At 43.2% G+C, this 8,721-nt stretch overlaps 1 protein-coding gene across 2 annotated transcripts in view; it reads left to right on the top strand.

Annotated features, from left to right (window-relative positions):
- The first annotated feature begins 554 nt into the window (after nt 1–554).
- Nucleotides 555–8,721, top strand: part of NYAP2 (neuronal tyrosine-phosphorylated phosphoinositide-3-kinase adaptor 2) — a 208,759-nt gene continuing 200,592 nt past the window's right edge. The window contains exon 1 of one of the 2 annotated variants that reach the window (XM_056564780.1): nt 555–1,785. The gene's annotated coding sequence lies outside the window, so the exon portion shown is untranslated. Of the gene's footprint in view, nt 1,786–6,480; nt 6,604–8,721 lie in introns of those variants that run through there. The other variant, XM_056564781.1, reaches the window with a different exon arrangement.

Below are 8,721 nucleotides of genomic sequence, written 5' to 3'. Positions count from 1 at the left end.
ATGATTCACTATATACTTTTGCATAGTGGAGTGCCACACTGTTACTTTGCTATATAAATCTTCAGACACCAAACTGACAATATTTATTCATTTAAACATTTCAATAATAAGCATGTTAGCAATTAATGCAAAACAATAAATAACTGAATAGAATAAACAAAAACCGAATACATGTGAATGTATACTATATTTGTGAAAAATAAAGTTTAAAAATAAAGTAAATATAGAAGAATGTGTAGTTTGTTACAAGTCTCTAGTGTGGGAAGTCATAGGAAGAAGCCACTTAGAACCATGAAATCCCTATCTACCCTGAGAGTATTTCCGTCTTATACAGAAGCATTTGGAATCTTTCTGCCTTCCTTATACAAAAGTGTTTAGACACACGGACTAATCTATGCAGCTTTATCCCAGAGCCCTTCAGTATTTATGCAGTGGGAGCAGGTGGTGGGGGGGGGGGTTGTTTTGACGAGGTTAATGTGCTCCTCCCATCTTTACCCCAGCAGCAGCAACCTGATATACGTCAGCATGAATTGTATGCATTTCGCTGCTGTACAGTGAGGAAGAGAGTGCAAAAGCTATGCCAGGAAGGCCGGCGGCTAGCACTCTGGGATTCACACATGCACCTTCTATCTCAAGGCTGAATTGTTTTCTGTAGGAGAATCATGGGCTAAGGGTTCACTTGCACTGCAGTCTTTGTTCTATACACATTTGGTTCTGGTGACTGGAACCTGTTGGGGGGGGGGGGGGGGGATGAGAGAACCGGTTGTCATTTTTCATGTGGCTCCAGCATTATCTGAGCACTGACTGAGCAGGCGGGTGATCTGGGATGACGGTGAAAGGTGGAACGATGGTGCTCTGTCCAGTGGCATATTTCTACGGTTGCTTGTTCTCCACACATTTCCAATGGGCCTGAGTAGCAGGAGCTGTCCAAGGTGCTGGAATGCTCACTGCTCTCTGTGGTGGAAGAGAACGGATTGCAAAGCGAAAGAGGCGACCGGCCACAATTTATTTGGGAGGAAGGTAGGCACTCTCTTTGTTCCGCTATCCCTGATCAATCTACACTACAAAAGCATCAACAGACTAAAGCAGCCAGAAAAGGGAGAGGGACTGCAAGTCTGCCGGCAGTCACAGGGGAGGGAGTACACCACGAGCCAGACTGCTTAAAACCATTTGTAGGAAGTAGGAATGAAACACACATCATTTCACCAGGAATAAGCCATTTGCAATGGATTACGAGCCCTGCTGTAATATTTTCCGTGTATCTTTGCCTCCTCAGAGTACATTCAAATGAGGCACTGCAGACAGCCGAGTGGGATTGCATTTGATGGTGCTGCAATTTTCGGTGTAGTAAAGTGGAGCAATATTATCCACGCTCTCCTGTGTTGGACCACAGAACAGGGTGTCTTTGGCACTTACCCATTATCAACGCGTTCAGATTGTTGCATCTGGATTTAAAGAGGAAACATTCTTATTTTTTCTCTCTTTTTTTTTTCTTTTTCTTTTCTTTTTTTTCCCCCTCTCCACTCATAACATTGTAGTCAACTTTAAAGGCCAAAGCCTCGATGGTGAAGATTTAATTGGAAACCGTCATATAAGGATGCAAGGTATTACACTGTGGACTATTTCGTTCTAAAATGCACTTTAGAGAAAACAAAGACGGTCCAAATTGAAGTCTGTTTTATGGTGCTGATATATCCTTTCAGATTGCACTGAGACCAACCCTGAGGAAGGGCTTCTGGGGATAGAGTCACGTTATTCTACTGCTCGTCTAGACATTGTTTTGGGGTATGTATGTAGTATGTATGTGTATTTTAAAATTCTAACAATATTTAAACTACTTATATGAATATATCATACACAGGGTTAGTATATGTGTGTGTTTCCCAATCAGGGTGCCTCCAGCTGTTGCAAAACTCCGGGAGTTGTAGTTTTGCAACAGCTGGAGGCGCCCTGGTTGGGAAACAATGGAATATGTTGTGACCTCCTTTGATACAAGTTTATGGCCAAGTAGCAACTTCATCTAACAGGAACATTTTAAAATGCTCTTAAGAAATAACCAAAGCAAAGTAATACAGTAATACCATTTGTCTGTTTCTGTGAAAGAAAAAAGTATTTTGTTAAACTGTCCTGTAAGAATTTACCTTCTATAACTGCAGACTGCTAAGACGTTTTGCTTTGGGATATAATGAATAATAGATTGTGGAAACATATGCGTTCATTTCAGTACCGTATGGCACAGGGAATGGAATTTTTGAAAAAAAAAATATAAATATATATATTACGATTAAGCCTCAACGTAGGTGAAACGCGTCGGACCTTTTTCTGTATGTGAATCGTGTCAAAATTTGTGAATAAAGGAAAGCTTATTTTATCCACCACCTAACATGCCGGACCTTCTTCTTTTGTTGATTGGACTTTTGGCCGAGGGCGGTACCGGCCAGTCCCGGGCACCTGGATGTTCAGTGAGAGCGGACTCCACAGCCTCCATTGCATATATATATATATATATATATATATATATATATATATATATATACAAATTCACACAAAAAGGTTCCGCAGCACTCCAAAGTAGATATGCAAACGTATTTATAGACCCATGGTCCGAAGTGAAATGCTGTATGTATATATATATATGTATATATATATATATATATATATATATATATATATAGTTCTATGCTTATATGTATATTCAGATGAGTATATAGAGAGTGATAGTGTAGAAAGAGATTCTGCTGTGGGATAAAAGCTTGAGTGAGCACATAAGTGATGGTTCCAGAACGGGCAACACTAATGTAAAGTCGGCACAGGTCAAGGATGAATTATTTACCCTTTTTATTCACCTCATTGTGCACTTGTGGCTATGGATAAAAGAGGATGCTCTGGCTGGTGTATGGTGGTATTGGCAAGGAATGCTTCCATTTGGACTGGCATGGTATTGCTGATTTGCTTATGCTGATAAAATACACAGCGAAAGGGTAACGCGAATCTTAGTAACCATGGCACCCTGTGGCATCTAAGTATTTTCCTTCAGGTCTTCAAGCCTTGAAATATAAACTCTGCATGTGTTCCATACAAGATGATGACTATAATGAAAGCAATTGTTTACTATTAAATGAATGTTTATTTTAAAAACATAAGGCGATACTTATTGTAGCAAACCTGATCTGTTCAATTGACAATTTAATGAAATGGCCTATACTGAAATGCAATCCATGCATGACACCACTATATTGTATCATCGCTTTTCTCACCAGTTGTATGACTCTAGTTAGTGACAACAAAACACACATGCTTGATAATATTTTATAAAAAATGTGGAATTTAATCAAATGTGTCGGCATTTTATATCATAGCAGAACAGGGCTTGTACTTTAGGTCATTGGATAGGGAGTGAGGACATCTTTGCGTATTTATATATATTTTTTTAAAGTAGACAATAAGTCCTTGAGTTGTCCTCTTCTGTCAAGTTGTTAAAATGTTATGGTAATACAGTGACCCCCCGATCTACGATGGCCCCGACATACGATCATTTCAACATACGATGGCCTCTCAGAGGCCATCGCATGTTGAAGGCAGGATCAACATACGATGCTTTTGTATGTCGGTGCCATTGCATAAACGGCTATCCGGCAGCGCAGACTGCTTCAGCTGCCACCGGATAGCTGTTTACGCTGCCCAGTGTGGTCCGCTTACGATCACTTACCTGTCCTCGGGGCTCCGGCGCGTCCTCTTCGGGATGCCCTGCATCGTCGGCGCTCTCCATCGTCGTCATCATGTCTCTGCGCATGCCGTCCCGTCATCCAATAGGAGCGGCGTGTGTAGCGACGTGATGGCGGCGACAGAGAGCGAGGATGCAGGGGAAGCAGAGGCCTTGGGACACCCCGAGGATGCGGCGAGAGCGATGGAAGGCGACATCCAGGGCAGCGGTGACGAGCGGTGATGGTCCGGAGTGGCGGGGACACGTGAGTATAACCTACAATACCAGTGGTCTTCAACCTGCGGACCTCCAGATGTTGCAAAACTACAACTCCCAGCATGCCTGGACAGCCGTTGGCTGTCCGGGCATGCTGGGTGTTGTAGTTTTGCAACATCTGGAGGTCCGCAGGTTGTAGACCACTGTCCTATACTTTACATTGCACGGATCCCTCAACATACAATGGTTTCAACAAACGATGGTCCATTTGGAACGGATGTTGACGGACCACTGTATACCTATTTGTGATAAATCTGGGTAACAATCCATATTACCATCATTGCAGCTTCCACACAATCTGTTACCTTTCCAGCACATTAGAGCGTTGATTTTTTTCTATGTAAGAATGTATCACTTGTTCTGTTTTTACTTAATAACTAAAAGGTAACTTTGACATCTCTATCGCCATATTCATTACAACCCAACTTTCTCAGGGACAGATATAGCCGCACATCATTTTCATCAACAGTTCAAAGCCTTATAGATTTACTGTTGATCTTTCATCTAGGAAAGTGCTCCTAATTCTATTAAATAGCTCAGATTTTCAGATACCATCTTGTATTTTGCACATGCTGCAGCTTTTACAACTTCACCCTTATGTTTACGACTCTAGCCGGCCCGGATCAACCATTTATCAGAACCGTTATTGTTTTCTAAATCTGGTGCAGAGATTTAGAGACAGGTGCACAGATGGGAATGCAGATACATGACCTTAAAAAGGAGACACAATTGGGTTTGCTCTGTTAGTATTCTCTGCTGTAAGTTAGTGTGTTATGTGCTATAGCCATCTATTAGGATTGAAGCTCTATATATGAAGTAACGAGTAACATATAAATATTTGGGAAATTTGCACCGAACAACTCAGCTTCACATGCTGCAGGTGGACAGATGTAAGTTTCATGTTTTCGTACTATTTTTAAACAATAGTCAATATTTAGACAATCCACTGTACAGTGGTCCCTCAACATACGATGGTAATCCTTTCCAAATGGACCATCGTTTGTTGAAACCATCGTATGTTGAGGGATCCGTGCAATGTAAAGTATAGGACAGTGGTCTACAACCTGTGGACCTCCAGATATTGCAAAACTACAACATCCAGCATGCCCGGACAGCCAACGGCTGTCCGGGCATGCTGGGAGTTGTAGTTTTGCAACATCTGGAGGTCCGCAGGTTGAAGACCACTGGTATTGGAGGTTGTACTCACCTGTTCCCACCACTCCAGACCGTCACCGCTCGTCACCGCTGCCCGGGATGTCGCCTTCCATCGCTGTCGCCGCGTCCCCGCGGTGTCCCCGACGCTCCGGCAAGGCCTCTGCTTCCGCGGCATCCTCGCTCTCCGTCACCGCCATCACGTCGCTACGCACGCCACTCCTATTGGATGACGGGACGGCGTGCGCAGAGACATGATGACGATGATGGAGAGCGCCGACAATGCAGGGATCCCGAAGAGGACGCGCCGGAGCCCCGAGGACAGGTAAGTGATCGTCAGCGGACCACACGGGGCACCGAAAATGGCTATCCGGTGGCAGCTGAAGCAGTCTGCTCTGCCGGATAGCCGTTTATGTGATGGCCCCGACATACAAAAGCATTGTATGTTAATGCTGCCTTCAACATGCGATGGTCTCTGAGAGGCCATCGTATGTTGAAATGATCGTATGTCGGGGCCATCGTAGGTCGGGGGGTCACTGTATTTTGAGAAACTCCTTAGTCACATAAATAAAAGGTAGCCACCCTATGCAGGAAATTCAAGAGATGAGATGTGGCAGGGTTTCCTTTAGGCTGTAAACAGTTTCGACTGCGTATTGTGTGGCTTTTTTTTTTTTTAACAAAAACTCTCTGCATAGTGTTTTTTTTTGGGCCAAATACACTGATGTTATCTGGAAATCAATAGGAAAATATTAAATACCATACCTGCATTGGTGTTTTGCTACATTTTTGGCTTTTTTTTTTCATCCTTCAGTGATGTTTTTTTATTTTTTTTATTTTTTTTAAAGACACTGTAGCATTTTCCCTGCTATAAACTTCTAGGGATGGAAAAAATGGTAGTAAGAATGCCACAATTTTTCCCTCAATTTTTTCATAGAAATTCTTGAATCACATGACATCATTCTTATAGGAAGAGATTTATCAAAACCTGTCCAGAGGAAACATTGACCAGTTGCCCATAGCAACCAATCAGATCGTCCTTCCATTTTTTAAAAGGCCTCTGAAATAGGAAAGAAGCGATCTGATTGGTTGCTATGGGCAACTCAGCAAGTTTTCCTCTGGCTAGGTTTTGATGAATCTCCCCCATAGTCACTATTTTTGAAAAAAAAGAAAAAAAATTCCAAAGTGGTTCCGGGCTGTCCATTTTCACTGGGGGGGGGGGGGGGCCCTCTTCTCCGCTCCAGGCCCGGTCCCGGACAAGTGACGTTGCCTTGATGACAATGCACATTGATGGGCATGAACGTCCCTGTGCGTCATCGTCAAGGCAACGTCACTAGTCCTGGGCCGGGCCTGGAGCGGAGAAGAGGGCCCCCCGGTGAAAATGGACAGCCTGGAATGACTAATCCTCCCTACCGGACGGTCCCTGCAGCATAGATGGCCCGGACCAGCTCACCCTTCCTTCCCACCGAGGGGAGGTGAGTAGAAAACTAAAGGGGGTGTCTGGATGATGACGAAGGCCACAGTGGTCTTCAATCTGCGGACCTCCAGAGGTTTCAAAACTACAACTCCCGACATTTGGAGGTCCGCAGGTTGAAGACCACAGATGAAGGGATTGACAGGCGGTGATGATGAAGGGGGGGGATGATGACGGGGGTCTGGATGATGATGACATGGGGGGATGATGTATTTCCCACCCTAGGCTTATAGTCGAGTCAATACCTTTTCCTGGGTTTTTGGGGTGAAATTAGGGGCCTCGGCTTATATTCGGGTCGGCTTATACTCGAGTATATACGGTACATATAAGTATAATACAGCTACTTGAATCATCTTTGGTTAGTGCTTCTTAGGGGTCATGAGAATGTCAATTAAATAGCTTAGGTGAATTTTAGGAAACAAACAGCTTTAGCATGGGTATGTAGACATATTTTCTGCAGATGTGTGTGCAGGAATAGGGTTCTCTAATTCTCAAATTCTCAAATCCATATTAGGCTGGGTTCACACTACGTTTTTCAACTACGGTTCCCGCATTTTCTATCAAAAAACGTATGGGAAAAAAACGGATGGAACAGTATGGGAAAAAGTAAACTATATGCGTTTTTAAACAGTAGACTGTTTTTAAAAGTGCATACTGTTCCGTCCGTAAAAAAAAAAACATACGTTTTTGAAAATTCTGTCCATTTTTAATGGGAGGGGTCTTTGGTGGGGACCTTAGGATGCAAATGTGCATGTGCAAAGAAAAAACGCATACGGTTTTGCCGTATGGAACCGTATACATGTGCGTTTCCCATTGACGTCCATGTTAAAAAAAGGTATGCGGTTGCAATACGGTTTTAAAACTGGAGTCAAAACTGTGGTTGAACACGGTTTGGAGTACTGTTAAAAGCCGTATTGCAAGCAAACTGTACGCAACCGTATGCATCACGGTGCATACGGTTTGCAATGCTTTGCCTATGTATACGGTTTTCAATACCGTTCCATATGTGGGAACCGTAAAAAAAACGGATGTGGGAACCGTAGCTGAAAAACGTAGTGTGAACCCAACGTTACTGAAACTAATGGATGAGAATCCTCACAGCTGAATTAACCATGGAGTAAGGGGCTTTATTTACTCTTTTGGTGATAAACTGGACATGACACTCAGAAAGGCACAAGCAGGAAAGTCTCCCCGCCTTGGCAGACAGGCTGGCACTGACCCGACTATAGGCCAAAAATAGATAATTGAAAGACAAAAAGGCCCTTTTACAATGTATCCTTTCTACAAACCTGTGTTTCTACTTTGTGGTTAAGGCTGCTTTCACACTATGAATTTCTCCATTTAGGAACTTCCGTCAGAGGTTCCGTCACTACAACTGCAAAACCCGGCCGTTACAAAACCCCTGACGGCCGTGACTAAATAGCATTGCAGCCTATGGGGTTTTGTAACTGCCCGTATGCACCCATATATGCCCGTAATTCATTACGGGCGTTATACAGTGATGGGACATCGCGGCAGAAAAATTTCTGCATGCAGTAATTTTTCCGCCACGATGTCTCGTCACTGTATAACGCCCGTAATGAATTACGGGCATATATGGGTGCATACGGGCAGTTACAAAACCCCATAGGCTGCAATGCTATTTAGTAACGGCCGTGAGGGGTTTTGTAACGGCCGGGTTTTGCAGCTGTAGTGACGGAACTTCTGATGGAAGTCCCTAAACGGAGAAACACATTGTGAACTATAATTGGAATTAGGAACAGCAGCTGGCCTAGGCTAGAACTAACTAGAACAGATATAGATCCACCCATTTCCCTAGGAAAGGAGGATTGGACTAGCCACTTTCTCCTGCAATTATTGGACAGGAGCTGAAATGTGACCAAATCATCATTCAGTTGTACATTCGTTGTCAGACATGTGAACAACATTAACCTTCTACTCTCTGGTTACCTCATTGTATACATGAAATAAAGGGAAATGCAGATAATTAATATATTTGCCACCAGATAATCACATTTACAATACTATCCAGTACTTGATTCACACATTGCCACCTGACAACTTGAATTGTTATTTGTACCCCTACATATGAGCAGTAAAAAGATATTGGGCTGCAAAT

Source organism: Hyla sarda, chromosome 3 (genome assembly GCF_029499605.1).
Source record: "Hyla sarda isolate aHylSar1 chromosome 3, aHylSar1.hap1, whole genome shotgun sequence".
Classification (NCBI taxonomy): domain Eukaryota; kingdom Metazoa; phylum Chordata; class Amphibia; order Anura; family Hylidae; genus Hyla; species Hyla sarda.
This window is presented reverse-complemented; position numbering and strand designations above follow the sequence as displayed.